Source organism: Carettochelys insculpta, chromosome 5, assembly GCF_033958435.1.
Source record: "Carettochelys insculpta isolate YL-2023 chromosome 5, ASM3395843v1, whole genome shotgun sequence".
NCBI lineage: Eukaryota > Metazoa > Chordata > Testudines > Carettochelyidae > Carettochelys > Carettochelys insculpta.
In genome coordinates this window covers 76979866-76998183 of record NC_134141.1, presented here as the reverse complement: position 1 = coordinate 76998183, position 18318 = coordinate 76979866, and the positions used below count along the sequence as shown (strand labels likewise).

General features: G+C 38.9%; 1 protein-coding gene and 1 long non-coding RNA gene across 13 annotated transcripts in view; one reads left to right on the top strand and one right to left on the bottom strand.

The window, feature by feature from the left end:
• The window catches only part of MEF2C (myocyte enhancer factor 2C), a 159710-nt gene extending 152469 nt beyond the window's left edge, over positions 1-7241 (bottom strand). For 4 of the 10 annotated variants that reach the window (XM_074995353.1, XM_074995350.1, XM_074995347.1 and 1 more), the window contains exon 1: positions 7067-7239. The gene's annotated coding sequence lies outside the window, so the exon portion shown is untranslated. Of the gene's footprint in view, positions 1-7066 lie in introns of all 10 variants that reach the window. The other 6 variants (XM_074995348.1, XM_074995343.1, XM_074995344.1 and 3 more) reach the window with 4 other exon arrangements.
• The window catches only part of LOC142013658 (uncharacterized), an 84130-nt gene that overhangs the window by 5962 nt on the left and 59850 nt on the right, over positions 1-18318 (top strand). For all 3 annotated transcript variants that reach the window (XR_012645750.1, XR_012645748.1, XR_012645749.1), the window contains exon 2: positions 8312-8375. This is a non-coding gene — a long non-coding RNA (uncharacterized LOC142013658). The remainder of the gene's footprint in view (positions 1-8311; positions 8376-18318) is intronic.

Genomic DNA, 18318 nt, shown 5'->3' with positions numbered 1-18318 from the left:
TCAAGGTTCCAGAGTGATTTTGGCTCACATCTTGCTATAATTTTGAAAATCTTTCACAAAGCCAATCTGGGGATATATGACCTCCGAAATGCTTGAGATATGACATTATGAAAGCCTATATGATCCATTCAAAGACAACGAAGCTGGTTCTCAAAGTATGATTAAAAAATCCTTGGAAATTCAACTTTTGACAAAGAAGACAGTTAAAATTGAGTCTTAAGCGAGGAATATATGACAAAAGGCTTTGATTCTTGTTCTTTATCTCAAATGAATCTTTTAGATATAAAGTGAAAATTGTTAGTTAACTGGTCCACCAAGACATTACCCTCATTACATTTAAACCCTCCTAAGAATTCACATCTTCCACTGTAGCAAAAGAAGTGAGTTAATTCAGTAATGGCTAGCCTTATCTTCATTATAGTATTAAAAACAAATAAATATTTGCAGAACAACCAAGATATATATGGTCCCAAACTAACTAACAAAGACATGATTACTGCTGTAAGACTTTCCCTCCTTGTATCTGTCAATCACCCAAGCTTGTTGTGTCTCTTGTACAGTATAGGTTGGAAGCTCACTGGGTGTAGGCATTATGTTTTTCTATGCCTTGTATAAAACATCTCGGAATATTTGGGTGCTATAAAATAATAATAGTATGGGTCATATTCTTAGCTTGTGTAACTCAGTGTAGAACCATTGACTGTGGTGGAGCTACACAAAGTTACATCAACTGAAGAGCTGGCCCCCAAAGTTTGGGTTTATTATGAACCATAGATTTATCATGGTTTTCCAAACGGTATGAGCTCTGGACAAGCTTTATGCCTTGCCCACTGGGATTTTCCTCTCCCTGGCAAACCAAAGGGTTGAGAGAGCAATGGCTTGCTGGTCCTTTGGCCTTCAATATGTATGGGGTGACATTTGGCAGACCTTCCTGGCCATGAGCGGGATTTGAGAGTAGGGAATGGAGAATAGGGACTGGAGTGGAAGGAAGGTGTACAATTTGATAGCTGTGATTGGATGGGGATGACCTGTTGTATGCTGGATATTTGTGTTAGGGTTGAAGGTAAAACTCTGCCATGAAGCCTCTGGGGGTTCCATGCTGCTCCCAAGCCTGTATGAAGGAGGAGGATTGGTCAGACGAGTGATGATGAGCTGACTATGAAACAACAATTATTATGAATGCATTAACAGGTATGTTGTGAGCAAGACACAAGAAGTCATTCTTCCGCTCTACTCTGCGCTGGTTAGGCCTCAGCTGGAGTATTGTGTCCAGTTCTGGGCACCACACTTCAAAAAAGATGTGGAGAAACTAGAGAGGGTCCAGAAAAGAGTGACAAGAATGATTAAAGGTCTAGAGAATGTGATCTATGAAAAAAGGTTGAAAGAATTGGGCTTGTTTAGTTTGGAAAAGAGAAGATTGAGGGGAGACATGATAGCGGTTTTCAGGTATCTAAAAGGGAGTCATAAGGAGGAAGGAGAAAACTTGTTCTTCTTGGCCTCTGAGGATAGAACAAGAGGCAACGGGCTTAAACTGCAGCAAGGGAGGTTTAGGATGGACATTAGGAAAAAGTTCCTAACTGTCAGGGCGGTCAAACAGTGGAATAAATTGCCAAGGGAGGTTGTGGAATCTCCATCGCTGGAGATATTTAAGAACAGGTTAGATAGACATCTATCAGGGATGATTTAGATAGTACTTGGTCCTGCCATTGTGGCAGGGGCTGGACTCGATGGCCTCTCAAGGTCCCTTCCAGTCCTAGTGTTCTATGATTCTATGAACAATATGAATGAATTCTGATGCCAGCGTGATTAAATGATAAAAGATGCCAGCTCAGATGTCACCCCGATAAACTAGGTCCGCGACGCCAGTTGAGCGATTGGGGTTGGGTCAAGAGGTTGGCTACTGAGAGAACATTACACCTAGATTAATGCTGGGCTAGTCTACAGAAACAGAGCCACTCCATGCTGGACAGGGTAAGATGGAAGGAAATAGTGAGAGAGACATCCGACACCAATGAGCAATGAGCCCGTTGTTGTTGGTGATGATGATGATGTTAAAGGTAAATTGAAGAGGAGATCAAAGGACTATGGATAAAAAGAAGGGACTGTGACTCAGGGAAGCAATCTCTAAGGAGTATTACTGAAATAAAGGGGTTTTGGTTAATGACCAAGTTTTCTCTTCACAGAGGTAGGGGTTTGGAAGCTCTTTTGTGGCTTCCTACTAGAGATAAGCCTTAAGAAGGGGGAACCTTTTACAACTTGCATGTGTTTCACAGCAAAGATTACAAAATAACCCCTGACTTTGGTGAGAGTTATGCTTCTATCTGGACCACAGGACTGCGCCCTAAAACATTACCAAAAGTTTAGTAGTAGAGTTCCAAATAATTAAGTGGTTGAGATAGAATGCAATGGACATATAATAAAATTCAGTTAGTAATGGTCATAATACTGCAGTCCTTGCTCAAGTAAAATTCCCCACTGACTGAATGCAAGTTTCACCTGAGTGAGACTGCAGCAGCAGATCTCATACTACTACTAACTTTCAGAAAGTTCAGGTGCTCCTTGAAAACCGGGAGTATCTGGTGAGGAGCAGCTTGGTTTATTATTTTAATATCAAGCCACTTGCTATGCCTTGTGAATTCTTTGGGTCTGTGGGTAATATCAGCTTGGGACAGGTATATATATAGCTGTTAGAGGAAGAGCTGCCAATGGCTGTGGCTATTGAATCTTACAGTGTCCTGCTATCACTTGATGGAATCAAACAGAAAGACATTTCTGCAATTTTCGTATTCTTTAAAGCCTTTTTCTTCAATCATTAAAGTCTTAATGAGGGAAAGAATTGAGTTCTTGAGAGAGCAAAGATTCATAAATATTTTTATGCTCATCTGGGTTGAATTTTATTTGTTTTGTCATTGGCAGATGCTGTCATACAAACCAGTATATCAACCAGATTACAGCTGAAGTCAGCTACAGATATCAACTATACAACATGCACTTAGTATATGTATAAATTGAGAAATATTGTACGTATGTATGCCAGAAAAAATGGCCATTGTCAGTTTTATTCAGTATGTAAAGTTACTTATGTTGCTTCCAGTGAACTCCAGCTATATATGCATTTATTCTTTTCAAGCTGTATATATTGGACTTGAATTTAAAGTCTTCTCCTTTTAGATTCAAACATAGAGCACAGTGCACTTTTTAGAAGTTGTTTTCTTTTCTAAAAGTTTGCTTTGGTACTGGCCTTGTCCTGTTAGTGGCTGTTCTAGGAAAGACTATTAGTATACAAGGATTATATTTTGCAGCATAGGAGAAGAAGACCCAGTGAACAACAGAAATGCTGTATTTGTGCTCAGTATGGGGCTGGGGTAAGCAGTATAGAAGGTCCCCAGGGGGCTCTAGTGTCCCGTACAGTGAAGCTAAGTATTGTGTCTGCTTTATGATGGGATTGTATCGGGAAATTATGGGCAGGTCAGGGAATGGAAGTGGCATAGTTGCTGTGTCTTCAACTGTACAGTTGTCTGTAGTCGTTACTCAAGTCCTGGATTAGAAGCACCCAGACTAAGCAGCTATACTGTGTGCGGCTAACAGGCAGGAGAGTTTCATACTCCACCACTCTCTTACATCCATATATTCTCATGGACAAGCCCCTTTTACTTCAACTTTCAGGAGAGGAGCAGGATTTGGTGCAGTGGCCTGTGAACTTAGTGGGAATTTTTACTAAAAAAAAAAAAATGGAGGATTGGGCTGTATAGGTTTACACAGAAAACATATTAATATCCATTTAGGAGGCTAAGAAAATGCTTTTTCACTAAAAAAAGAAAAATGTTTTGTAAATATATTATTTTACATAAGTTAAGTGGCCATTAATAAAGTCAGTTTAGACAAAATAGAAGCCAATAGATTTAATACTTTTTACAATTGCACTAGTTTTACAATAGTACAATTCCATTAACTTCAGTAGAGTTTTGATTTACACACATGTAAATGAGAGAACAAGGCACAAAAAGCATCCAGCTCTGATTTGAAAAGCTTTACGTTAACTTTTGAAGATCATAACATTATTCATTCTGTTTTAATTTTTGCCAAAGCTTTGTGGTTAAAACACATTTATATTTACACGCACTATGGAACAACTACTATAATTGTCTTCCTGACACTAAAGTTTGGGATTTATTGGAAAAGACAAACATATGGTTGAAAGCTGAACTAGTTGGTAGTTGCAGCTCCTCAAAATAGATTTAAAAACAGTGCAGAATTAGCAACAATATTTTACAAAATATCTAATTTGGGTCAAGGTGAGTGCTGGTTTCGTAGCTTGTAGGTTACGGGCAATAATAAATGTTCAGTATTCCCGATTGTAGGGCCAGTTCTTTTGAAGACAATAGCAAAACTTTTACTGATTTCAGTGAGAACAGGATTTTTATTACCCATCATTTAATCCCCAATTACATTTTATAGAACTATTTCAGGATTTCATTTAGTATATTTTAACTGTGTTTAAATTTGATGACTAGCGAAATTACAAGCACAATGACTGAAAAAATTGGTTGTGTGAATTGTAAAAAATCTGAAATCTCCACTTTGCATTGTGTACAGCCCAAACATCATTCCAAAAAGTGAACTGTTCTTTAGGGCTCTTTTGAAAAAACATATGGAGTCTCTACATTCAAAATGTGTTCTTTTGATATTAAATCAGAGGAATGCAACAATTTTTCAGGCATCCCTCTTCCTCTCCCAGATGAGGGATTCTTTCAGAAAAAAAAAATGTGTGTAGATGCCCCTGGGGCCATTGCTTTGAAAGACCAGTCCTCAGGGCACTGGACTTTCAATCTCTGGCCCATTCTTTCAAAAGAGCGGGGGCTGTGTGGACACTATCAAACAAGTGGATCAATTTTTTCAATCTGTTTTTTTAGGTGTCGATGCGCTCTTTGGAAAGAAGTTTTTTCAGAAGAGGTCTTCCAGAAGAACTTCTTTCGAAGGATTGCTGTAGTGTAGATGTAGCCTCGTGGAGCTGAATTCAATGAAAGGGATAAATAAAAGTTTTTTTTAAATTAACTGAGGTGCAGATCAACTCTATTAAACTCTGTTAGAAGCAGTACCTTTTTTTTAAAAAAAATGAGGAGCTGGTACTCAGCCGGCTCTCCTCCCCTTCCTCATTGCCAATCCCATGGCTGGGGCTGCTGGTCTCAGTTACCGGCAAGTGTTGGCACAAGAAAAGCACTAGTTAGAAGTCCAGTGAAATTATATAGTATGTAAGTCTCATTAATTGCTGTTATCAGGGCTCTAGGATCAATATAATGCAGTGCAGAGGGAATGATAGTATATAAAATAAGTTTTAAACCAGAGATTGTGTGTAGTACTTAGCTAATATAATATGTACTAATTTTTGATTTACTCTAGGAATTACATTGAATATGTATATTTATATTTTTATAATTTAACAGTTCTGAGATTTAATGGCTATGTAAGGCATTTGATAGTGATATTTCTAAATATGAAAAAATATGGTATATGAAAAAACAAATTTATTTTTATTTCAGAAGAACCCAGAACTTTGGTGTTCAGGAGAAGTTTCTTTTGCTTCTCATAAGTTGTTTCATTATCAGTGTTAATTTGAAAAAAATGTTATTTATATTTATAGTGTTAACTATTTATTTTTAATCATGTATTGTACAGTCTGCAGGCCTTCTGTGTCTGTTTAACAAACCACAGAATATTCTCATTATAATAAAAATGAATTGGTTTTAATGCAGCCTGGTCCATAAAGTTACATCGGCTGTGGTGCAACCTTCTTGTCTTCCAAAATGAATAAAACAGAAAAAAAGATTAAGGGCCTGATCCAGCTCCATTGGGATCAAAACACTCATTGACTTTAACAGTCCAGGATCACGCATTGTGACTAAGGAAATTCACTAACATGGAATCTTTAAATTTTAGTGTTCCATCCCAGCTTCAGAGTAAGCTCCAGTGCAGAAGTTATATAATTATTTATTTAAGCATGTCTCTTTGCTTTTATTTTACTTTTTGTGCCTTTTATGTGCGTGTGACTTGTGAATATGGAATCTGGTTGTTTAAATGGTTTCATATGTTCACTGTGTATAAACTTCAAGTTTTGTTTGCTTGTTAAAATAAATGTTTTTAATTTAATACAACAATTTGTAAGAAGTGCTGTGAAGCAAAGTTAAAAGGATGGTTCTTGAAATAGAAATTCATAATAAAACATTTTTAAAAAATATGTTTTAACATGTGGATTCATTTCTCGGTATTTTCATATTAATGAAAATCTTATTGTCCTGGGAAAATATCCTTATCCCATCCCGTTTCCTCCTGGTCCCTATCCACCCCCACATACTCTCAGTTTGTGGTGTCATAAAATCTAAAGATTGTGCAAACTAACTGTAACTTTAAAAAAACACTTCAAAGAAAAATATTTCCACAAACCCTTTGTTTCATGATCTGGCTTCTTACTCCAATGAAATCAACAACTGTTTCATACAGTTACCTTTTTGCTGTAAACTATTTTTAAAAAACATATTTCAAGGTTTTTTTTTTTACATTCACTTACTTTTTTATTGTACAATTAACCTAGTTTTAAAGATATTTGAATGTCAAATTAAGGTATTAATACAGAAAAAATTCTAAAAAATTCCCGCCCCAAAAAAGAAGCTACTGTACCTCAATAGAAGTGAGAAAAGTAAGGATGTTTTAAGAAATAATTTGCGTTTAGAGAAAAAAGTATGAAGAAACATGCTTGCTGGCTGCAAATGTTCTGAAGTTGTTCTGTGGGTAATCCTAAAGGTCCTGTGTATTTAGATTTAAAAGTAAGAATTTAAAAGAAATGAACTGAATCTTTCACTTTCACAAAACTTTTCCTGGACAAAGAAATTACAGTAAAATACCACACAAAACAGAATGTGAAGCATGTTAGAGAACTTATCTATTTTCAATCAGAATTTTTTTATGTCTCAGCTATGATTCTAGACCACAGGTATTAGCTCTTGGTAGGCAGCAGATCAGCTTTAAAGACTTAAATTATTTTTTCATTGTTTTGTCTATTAAAACTCACCAGTGCCCTTCTTCTGCTTCTCCAGGAAGTTGTACCCGTCAGCACCTGCTGAGGGTTTCGTTGATCAAACTGACAGGTAAAAAAATTCCTGTAGAATAAAGCCAGACCAGCTGGCTTTGAAGAGAAACCCCCCAGCTTGGGCTGTGTTTGCCTCACTCACCCTCTACCCCAAAGACAGAAGCTTTTTCTCTTTTGGTTGTTGACCTGTAAGATGCGTGATCCCTGTGCACAAGTGTCTGGCAGGCCTAGGTGCACCTGCTCCTGTCACTCTAGAGTAAATTTAGCTGTAAAAGGTATCTCTGACAACCAGACCTTTGTCAGCGCTGGCAAAAGAACACAGAATTACTGTCCCCACCCCCAAAGTATGCTGCAAGTTCAAATGGAAAGCATCAAAATCAGTCATTTCATCCAAAAATCACTCCTTTGAGGAAAAAATTAAATTGCTTTCATATGGCAAAGAAGTTTCCTCTTTTACATAGACATTAAAATTACATTTCCAAGAATAATCTCAGAACAAGACAAGTTTTTGTTCTATTAATTGTGGCTGGAAGGAAACTTTTTTAATGGAAATACAGCACACATATATTTCAATTCAGGCTATTAAACTGTGTTAAGTATTGAAGTTGATTGCCGTTCTTTTCACTAACTCATTGTGCTTTTTGATCCAAAGAAATATTAGACATCTAAAACTTCTCAAATAGGTATTAATCTCACTCCCAAAATTAGAAAGCATGTAGCATTGTGAGACTGAATGTCAAAATTACAAGTTCATACTACTTATGTAGGAACCAAACACTTTTAAAATGGTAGCTAGTGTACATGGAAAGCCATTAGATTTTGAAGAATTCTAAATTTGGGAGTCTTGTCCTTACTGGATTATGGTAAAGGTGCTTCAGTTATATGCATCCTTTACTATTACTTACTACTACTACAGTACTTCACTTCTGGAGAATGAAATGGAGGTCATTTACATGAATATGCCAACCAAAGAGCTTTAAAAAAGTTGTCAACAGAGGTATGGTGTTATTAGCAGTTGTATACAGCTTGTTCTTGAAAAATTATTTAACACATTTAAACAAATAAAGACATTTGCCAAACTATCTGTTTTACAGTATTTCCTTTTAAAAGAGACAAAATAATGGGGTGATGAGAAAAATCTGGGTCAGGAGCTCTTTGTAAAATAAACAAGTCCCTGTTTACTTGCTGTGTATAAACAACCACTCACCAAACTGTATTTCTCTGCAGGGGCACCACTTTCAGATAAAAACATGGATTTGATTGGCATCATCCAGTAACCATGGAAACCCTGGTAAGTGCCTCTCTCAGTGTGCACTCCTCTTATTGAGGGTTTAAAAGCTGAGTACTGAATAAGTGAGTGTTTTATTTAATAATTATACAAGAGATACTTTTTAGAAGCTTGCTAACGAGAAACAGGTTCTTGTTTTTTGTATGTGTCATAATAAAGCCCGTATGTTTTCACTGTATTTAATAAAATCGTGTCTCATTTCAATCCCTCGATCAGATCTCATTCTTACACACAAAACAACCTCCTCAAGTCACAATGAATGGAAATTCAGAACTTTTCGAAGACCCATTAGTGTCTTAAAAACTACAATCATAATTCTTGTTCCTCTCATGTTTAGGCACTGCCCTACTTGCAGTAAGCCAAGTTGTTTTCCACTTTAAAAAAAAAAAGGGAAAATGATTAATAAAAATAGATTCTTTTTTGTTTTTGTAAACAGGTCATAATCATTTATATGGTTGGTTGTTAGGTCACATGAGTTACCATCTTAGCAACAATGTAATAAAGGAGATAGTTTAGTTTAGAAGTCAGCCAGAGTAAAAGAATTTTTCTATTAGTCTGTGCTTGCTAGGAGTACAAGATTTAGCGAAGCAGAAATAAGGAAAGTAATTTTACATATTCATATTTCCATGCAGAGAAAATATTGTTGACATTAACAAAGTTTATTTACATCTTATTATCCTAAAGAAGATCTAACTAAAAATAAAGGGAAGAGATAACTTCAAAGTTACCTCAGCCTAATTTCAGAATTATTTAGCAAGTCACTAAAGCTGATTTAAAATAAATATGTTTTTCAGTATATTTTGATTTTACTCAATATAATTAAATTGCCATCCATTGTGTATAATTAGAATTTGATTTTTTTAATAAAAGCACTAACTGAGTCATGTCAAGAGCAAGTTTATTTCCCTTATCTGAGCCAGCTTGTAGTTCTACAGCATTCAAATAATTACAACTATTATCAGGAAAAAAAAATTCTATCTAGAAAAATCCAGTAGTTGTCATTTTTGATTTTGAGTTCTTATTTGCTTAGTTTTATTGCAATTTATATTATTTTCATTTGCTCCCATTATTTTTTTTTATTTGCTACCTTGTCTTAGCAACCAGGACCCTGCTGAGTGCAGATGGCACAAATGATCGCTCTGCTGATTAAGCTAGAATGACAGTCCATGTTCAACTCCACTAATTGTAAATGAAAATTATTAACCACATACCTTACCCAGGATCTCTGTATTAGTCTATACACCTATGTGCATACACGCGCTTTATGGAAGTGTGACCATTTTATTTAAATAGCGTTATTCGAGCATAGGCTTCCTCAACTTGTTTGACTTTCATTTAGAGCTTCCGTAAGAAATCTGTATGTGGGCTGCCCATTCACATGGCAGGCACTGCTGTGGATTGCCACATGACATTTAGAATTGCAACTGCTCTCAGCAACTTTCACTCTTTGAGGCAGCTAGGCATATCAGAGAGGTGAAGTTCTCAACCTCTGGGGAAGGATGCAGCACATACAACTATTTTGTACTTTGCCTCTACATCATGTGCCTGTCCCTGTCTGAAGGTCAAGATTTTTGGGTATGACCAGGGAAAAGAATGAAGCAGTAGTCCCCTCAAATGCTTTGTGAATTCAACCTATGGATACACAAAACCATACTCTTACCCCTTCAACCTTGAACTATGAAATTGTAGTTGAGTAACTGCATGTGGGAAGGTTTCTCAACAAGGCCAGAATATGCCTGGTACATATTGGACCTGATCTTGTGAATTTGAAATCAATGGGAATTTGAAAGTGAACAAAATTAAGCTGTTTTGTCACTGATTAATGGAACAAAAAGTCTGAATCTCCACAGTCCAAGATATAGGGCAGGTAAAGGGATACCTTCCTGTGATCGAGATTAGAGAAAAATATATTTTGTTCATGTTAAAACATTTTTTAGAGTTGTTTGACTGAGAAGCTTTATCATCTCCCTGGTTTGAGGCAGTGGCTTGAAATTTGCCTGGGGTGCAGAAGTAACCCTGGTGTCAGGATTGTGCATTTTATTGTCTCTGAAATTTTACCAAAATTTGGCGAGGCAATAAGCTTCTGCAAAGCTGCTGTCACACATGCTCAATAGAGACTGGTTTGACACTGAGGCAGCTAAGAGGAGGATGTGAACAAAGGTTGTATTGTAGCGCAAATGCACAAAGGGGGCAAATTAAGGTTGCATGGGCTACTTAAGTCTGGCATTTTCTAACTTTTGACTGTTTTACTTTGCAAACTTAGCATTTCTTTACTGTAGGAGTTTTGGAGCTCTACGTGGGGGGAGAGAGTGGGGGTTGAGTTGGCTGTTCCAAGTGGGTTCTGATAGCCAGGATTGTGCCTCATCAGTGTTCCCAGCACAAAGGAATGAAAACACAGGTTTCATTGTCTTTGCCCCCATCTTCCTCCCCAATCCATATGTACACCTCTGCGGTTGGTATGAAGATGCAGTTCCTGTGCATTTTTTGTGGACCTTGCTACAGGCAGAAAGTGTATTTAATCTTAGGCCTTGGACTACAGGGAAGTGGAAAGTTGAATTTAGATACGCAACTCCAGCTACAATTTCATAGCCGGAATCGACATACCTTAATTTTGAGCTTCTTCACCTGTTTTTCAGCCTCTTCTGAGGGAGGTTGGGAAGAGTGAATGCTACTATTGAAGTCTCCCAAGGAGCAGGTATACTGGCATTGATGGGGGAGCCCTCTGAGTTTGATTTAGCATGTCCCTATTAAATTCAGCTTTCTGCATAACAAAGATGTACCTTTACTGTCCCTCATATACCTTTTAACACTCCTGTAGACCCCAGAGGCAATGTGCTCTTAAACGTTGTGTATGAAAATCTGATTGAATTGGTATATTTTGAAATAAAGAGACGTTCAATGACCATGTATTTATAGCAAGTAATTCCATTTCTTGGAGAGTTGTATGGTGTTTTTTCATTAATGCACACATGTATTGAGATTGAGAAAAGAGTGTTTCCTTTTAGAGCCTCTGATTTGCGCAATTATCCAAAATCAGATTATAATAAATGATAGCCTTAAGAAGTTTGATTAACCTCAAAATAAATGTTACTTTGAGGAAAATCCTGTCAGATACACTAATGATAAGTCGTGAAGTACTAGTAATTGCAGACATATCTTTATAGATAACATGCTTAATTGATATCTTCCTACCGAACGTGTATAAGGCATCAGCTGCCATGAAGCTGGAGTGATTGTAATGGTATATACAACAGTTTACATATATTAAATATGACATATAATATGGAAAGATAGAGTGCTTTCCAGGGTGTTCTAGTCATGTTCCTTTGATGCCTGTGGTCAAGTAAATTTTTAATGATACCCAGTCACTACACACCTTTTAGCCTTCTGAAAAGGTAAGTATGCATTGATCTGCCTTGATCAGCCTTTCAGAGAACATCATATATCCCAGTAGGAAGAACAGTCTATAGTTAAGTGAGAGCTTCTTTTTCCACCAACTCAGCATTGTCCATTGGTTGACTGTATTGTTTATTCCTTTTTCATTAGCCTGTGTTTATTGTTGCCTGGCCCCATAGTGTTAGTGTTGTTACATGAAAAAGTGTGATCAAAATTCAGACAGGAGTCAGATTCTAAAATAGTTTCCATTTTAATAAAAAATATTGAAGTGTACATTTCTTCCATTGGCAATGTGCTGGGGGCTGAGTGCATACCAAAATGATTGAGAATACACTGAGGATATCTAAGCCGTGGTTCTCAACCTTTCAGACTACTGTGCCCATTTCAGGAGCCTAATTTGTTTTGCATATCCCAAAGTTTCATCTCACTTTAAAAGTACTTGCTTACAAAATCAGATGGAAATACAGAAGTATTAGAGAACACTCTTATCGAAAAGTGCTTACTTTCTCATTCTTACAATATAATTATTTAAAAAATCAATTCAAATATAAATACTGTACTTACATGTTAGTGGTATATGGACCAATATAAACAAGTCATTGTATAACATTTTGGATTGCACAGATTAAGTTAGTGCTATTTGTGAAGTCTGTTGCAAAATTAGGCAACTATCTAGAGATGATGTATTTCCTGGAAGATAGCTGCATAACACCAGGAATAAGTGTACCCCTGGTTGATCCCTCCTGCTCTAAGCAGTTCTATTGAGAAGAGAGACGTGTTGCCTGATTATGAACACAGCAAAACCATCCTGTCCCTTGCTTCCTCTCAAATATCCCAATGAACACTGTGCATATTTTGACTAACTAGGTTAATGTTTATGAATAACTAAGTAATGTTAGTTAAGTGCTTAACAGCCCTCAGGTAAAGGATAGTATACGTGTGAAAAGTATTATTAATATTGTTTATTTTATTCATTAATGGAAAAATCTAGCTTATAACTTGGGAAATAAGGCAACATTTATTTTCAACTAGTATGGCATTGTAAGTTTCTCCCTCTCTTTCTTGCTTACTCTGAGATGTTTTGGTGGCCTTCTTAAGCTTATTTTGTGATTTCTTTTGTGTACCCTATCCCCTTTTTAGTTGTCACTTTTGCCACACCTGTATTAAGTAGGCAGACCTGTTTTTTCATATAAAGGTCATAAGAGTGCCCTGTGAGTAGACCTTGCCTCTAGCTTCTATGATTTTACTCATCCAGTGTCTACTAGGTTGGCTAACTAACACTGTGGCTTGTATTATTGCCTTTCCTGCTAGCTTCCCATGCCTTGTTCTTATTCACCATGATGGTTTTAGACATTCTTTGTGTTTGGACTCTTCAGAGGCAGAAGTGCCCAGACGCACAAATGAATTTAGACACTGATCACTGCAGTTAGGCTTCAGACACCCAAGTCACTTCTGAATCTGGGCCAAAATCCACAATCAGATACCATAGTAATGACTGTAGTATAAAAACACAGACTTTTTTTTCTCAGATGTTCTGAGGCACCTCCTATATGGTCAGTATTACCATTTTTTTTTTCACTACTGATGCCACAGGTCAAGGAAGAGGGTCCAGACAAAGAACATTCCTAAAAGTCCTCAGTGGCAGAACAGGTGGAGGATAACCAGGGCAATGCTACAACAGCTGTGAAGGCGGATGAAAGCTGAAGCAGACAGGAGTCTCTCAGTCATCATGGATACCATGCCATTGGACATGGGCCTTCTATCCATCAAGGATCACATGGTGGCAGCAATGCAGTCCCTCCCCACGTTAAAAGAAGTCATGCATGTGAATGTTCCCCTGTGTACTACTCTCCTAAACTTAAGTCCTATGGTGCCTAGTGAGTGGTGATGGCAACAGGTCTAGGAAATCTGGAAGCTTTCAGTCATGAACCAGCATGTAGGTGATGGATGTATGTATCAGTTGTTCTGTTTCAAGGACTGAGGTGTTAGAATGGTCCAGCTGTTGCATCCATGACTAGCAGCCCCATTTAAGATCCTCTCTGCTCACCCCACATAGGGAGGGAGCTAGAAAAGGTACCCTACACATAGTCCATTTGAACCCACCCTGACAGGACAACCACGTCCAATGGGTTCACCTCTGTGCTGTCAAAATTGAATGGTAAACTTTGGAACATGGAATATTCAGACTCTAATGGACGACCAGACAATAGGCAACCTAAAAGATGCACAAGAGTCACTGCCTGTGAGCTGTGATGATTTGACATCAACATAGCTGCCCTGGCAGAAGCAGGTAGACCAGAAGAAGGATAGCTAAGAGAAGAAGGTGGAGGGTACACCTTTTTTCTAGAAAGGAGTCCTGAAGGAAGAAAAATGAATTCATGGAGTAGGATTTGCCATCAAGAATGAACTGACAGAGGTCCTATGTGAAGTCCATGTCTGAATCTATGAACGTCTCATGAATCTCTGCTTGAAGCTTGCCAAAATCCAACAGGCAGCTGTCATCAGTGCTTATGCACCAACTCTAGATGCCAAAAGTAACATGAAGGAGAAGTTCTACAACCAATTGCACACATTCTTGAAAGACACTCCCAAAGAATACAAGATTATTCTCTTGGGAGATTTCAGTGCCAAGTCAGAAGAGACGTATACCTCTGAGAGACTACCACTGGGAAAGAAGGATTCAGCAACAGCAACTCCAGTGGAGTGCTCCTTACAAAATGTGCAGAGTATGATCTTGTCATCATGAACACCTTTTGCCAGAAAAAAAAATTAAGATCTCTTGGTAACATTCTCTATCAAAGCACTGGCACTTCATAGAATATGTCATCGTCCATACTTGGGGTCAGCAAAATGTCCTCACAGGTGCAATGACCAATGCTGATGACTGCTGGACCAATCACCACCTTATTCAATCCACAATGGCAATTAGGATTGTCACCAAATGTAGAACTCAGGGAAATCTGATCTGACAAAAGATCAATGTACACGGCTTGAAGGACCCCATCAGACAAAGTGACTTCCAAGTAGCACTCCAAAGGAAGCTGCCGACAGTACACCCTGAAGATGTGGAAGAACACTGGTGTCCATTGAAAAATGCCATCACTGGAGCTTGTGGAGAAACCACTGGCTACCAATCCTGTAAGCATCAGGACTGGTTTGATGAGAACAATGTGGAAATAGAATGCCTTTGAGGCTGGCAAGGTGACATCAACTGCACAATGAAGAGAGAATCACATGCCAAGGCTAAGGCAGAAGTCCAATGTAAAACAAGGACTCTGAAAAACTAAAACCAGTGTAGACCAGAAGGCATGAGAACTCCAGCATCTCTCAGACATCAATGATACAAGAGGTTTCTTCAATACCAGCAAAGCTGTTTATGGACCGAGAAACCATGGAATCTATTCCCTGAGATCAAAGGATGGTACCCAGCTTTTTAAAGACAGTGAAGAAATTGCTGTCACTGGAGGTGTGGGAGCACGAGCACCTGGTGGCCGGGCCTCACTCGCAAGGCAGAATGACCATACACTCCATCTTGGAATGCTATCATACAGCGGCGGGAAGGTCTGAAGTCAGGCCAGGAGAAAGAAATCAGAAAGTTGACAAGTAGTTGGAGAGTCCCCAAAGAGAACATCCTGACAAGCAGATAGTAAGCCCCCAAAGAGAACAGCTGGGGCTAGTAGCTGGAAGCCCCCCAAAGAGAACATCTTGGTTGTACAACATCAGAGGGTCTCAGGGGAGGTTCAGAAAAAGACCAAGGACAGAGGAAATCTTGTAACATGTTCTAACAGGCCGGGAGGATAGAAAGCCCAAATTAGGTAACAAACGCTTTAATTGGCCAGGTATCGAACCCCCAAGTAAGAAACAGTATAAAAGGTGATTTAGCAGGAATAAGGGGGTGGGCTCCTGGACACAAGGCGGAGGCTAGCAACTTCCAGTCCAGACAGCAGACCCCGGCCTGATCACCCGGACGTCACCACCACGAAAGGTCCCAACCAAGCCGTATCTCTGACTTGAAGGGCCGCTGTAACGTAGTTATTGGTGAGATGTGGGAGCATTGGATGTTATTGGTAAGTCACATGTAATTATATATAGTTATATGTAACCTAGTATTTAGCTTATGCCAAATAAATAACTATCTATATATATATATATAACAAGTGTTAAGTAATTGTAGTTACAAATAAATGAATAAATCACTATTGGTAAATACCACTAGCTGGTCTAGCTGGGTCTGTATAGAGAATTATTGGGACTTAGAACAGCCACAGGGCATTGTGGTGTTCACAATCGGAGTGTTATTGTTTCTGGTACTCATAATACTGTGGAAACCTAGGTTTTAAAGTAAATACACTAAATCACATATTGCTGCTACACTATATCAGGCTGCTGTAAAGGTGGGGTGGTTGGTCCTGGGCCACCCGACTCCCCCCGCTGTATCACACCCCACGCGCACCCACGGGACCCGGAGTAGGTCGGCACATCGTCAGGAGGAAGCACTATAATGAGCTTTTGAACCACCCCCCCACTGTGGTCCTCGAATACCTTGACCAAACCCCTGAGCAGTCGCCATGGAACAATCTTGCAACACTTCCTACCCTGAATGAGGTCCAAGCTGTCATCAAAGCAATGAAGTACAAGGCTACTGGACTAGATGGAATCCCCATTAAAGTCTTCCGTGAAGGTGGGTCAGAGCTATGCAAACAACTCCATCTCCTGATTCTCAAGATCTGGGCTAGGTCTCAGGCACCACAGGAGTTCAGAGACACACTGATCATCAGTCTCTTCAAGAGGGGTGGCAAATCAAACTGTGGAAACTATTGTGGCATCTGCCTCTTGGCAACAGCAGGGAAAATCTTAGCTCAAATCCTTGCACACTGATTCCTGCCGCTCTCCGAAGACTTTCTCCCAGAATCCTAGTGTGGCTTCTGAGGAACAGCAGACATGATCTTTACCACCCGGCAAGTACAAGAAAAATGTTGTGAACAAAACTAAGCCTTATACAAGAGTGTCATCAACCTAACCAAAACATTTGACTCAATCAGTTGTAGCACCCTGTGGATCATCCTCGCAAAGATCAGCTGCTCCAAAAAATTCATTAGTATCTTGAGCCTGCTTCACAACAGCATGACCCCCCACAGTAATGAGCAATAACGGATTCCAAAGCGACCCCTTTGAGGTCAAAATGGGAGTCAACAAGGCTGCATCATTGCCCCATCACTGTTCTGCATCTTCATCACCATGACCCTTCACCTCATTGATGGAAAGCTTTCAGATGGCATGAAGATTGTCTATAAAAAGAACGGGAAGCTTTTCAATCTCAGGACGCTGAAAGCTAAAAGCAAGACCTCGGCAACCTCAGTCATGGAATTCCAGTACGTGGATGACAACATGGTTGGTGCTGTTTCTCCTGCAACCCTTCAGACCATCTTAAGTGCCTTCATCAAAACATTCAAGAATCTCAGCCTCACACTGAACATCAAACTATGGGACAATCTCAAGTATCTTCTATTGAATTCAGTGGAGAACTGCTGGATAGGATAGGTGCACGAACACTAGGATCCTGGAATTGTTGAACATGACCAACACTGAAGTCGCTATCATTCACTAACAACTTCATTGGATTGACCATGTGGTTCAGATGTCTGATCAGTGCCTCCTGAAACAGATTCCATTTTCAGAGTTGAAGGAAGGACAGAGGAACATTGCGGGCCAGAGGAAGCAATATAAGGACATGCTGAAGGCACACATGAAAAAATGCAGCACCAGTATTGACACTTAGGAAAACGTTGCCCAGGACTGTCCCCTGTGGAGAGCAGTAATTCGTGAGGGGGTGGCACAATCTGAGAGGTCCCAGTGCAGTGCAGACGAAGAGAGACGGAGAAGAAAAGAACATCAAAAACTGCCCTGCACCCTTCCAACAGCTACCAATAGCTGTCCCTTTTGTGAAAAGACCTGTGTCTCCTGCCTGCCTGCCTGCCTGCTAGCCAATTGGTCAATAGTGACTCCTGTGGCTGATGGAAGAGGATCAGTTCTCAGACCTGTGGCTCCAGAATCGGGCAGATCTGCCATCAAGGGAGTCACAAATAGGAGGGTGACATGAAGATGTCCTACTCATTATCAAGTGACTTCCAAAGTGAGAGGAGGGTAGCAGTTCTTGTCTCTCTTCAAGTGAAAACAAAACATTCATGCAAATTCAACAGTTCTGTTAAGGACAAAATCTCATTGCTCTTTGGCCAGCGAATATAGTCAAAACAGTGACACAGGCCAAAATCCTGATTTTTTTTTTTTAAATTAATTCTGAATGGATATTTGCCAAATACATACAGAGTTCACTGCGCTCCAAAATTTTTTTGGAGGAAAAATCTTTGTTGGGTAAGAAGGGGAGTTCGAGTGTTTCATGATGCGTGATCCTGCCAGTTCGAACAGTGGTATAAATTTTCCTTTGAGTTGTAAAATACACATGAAAAAATCTTCACGGATGTGTAGCAGATTTTTCATGTTTAAAAACTGAAGAAAAAAGTTTGGAAAGCAAATCTCTTTCATTTTATAA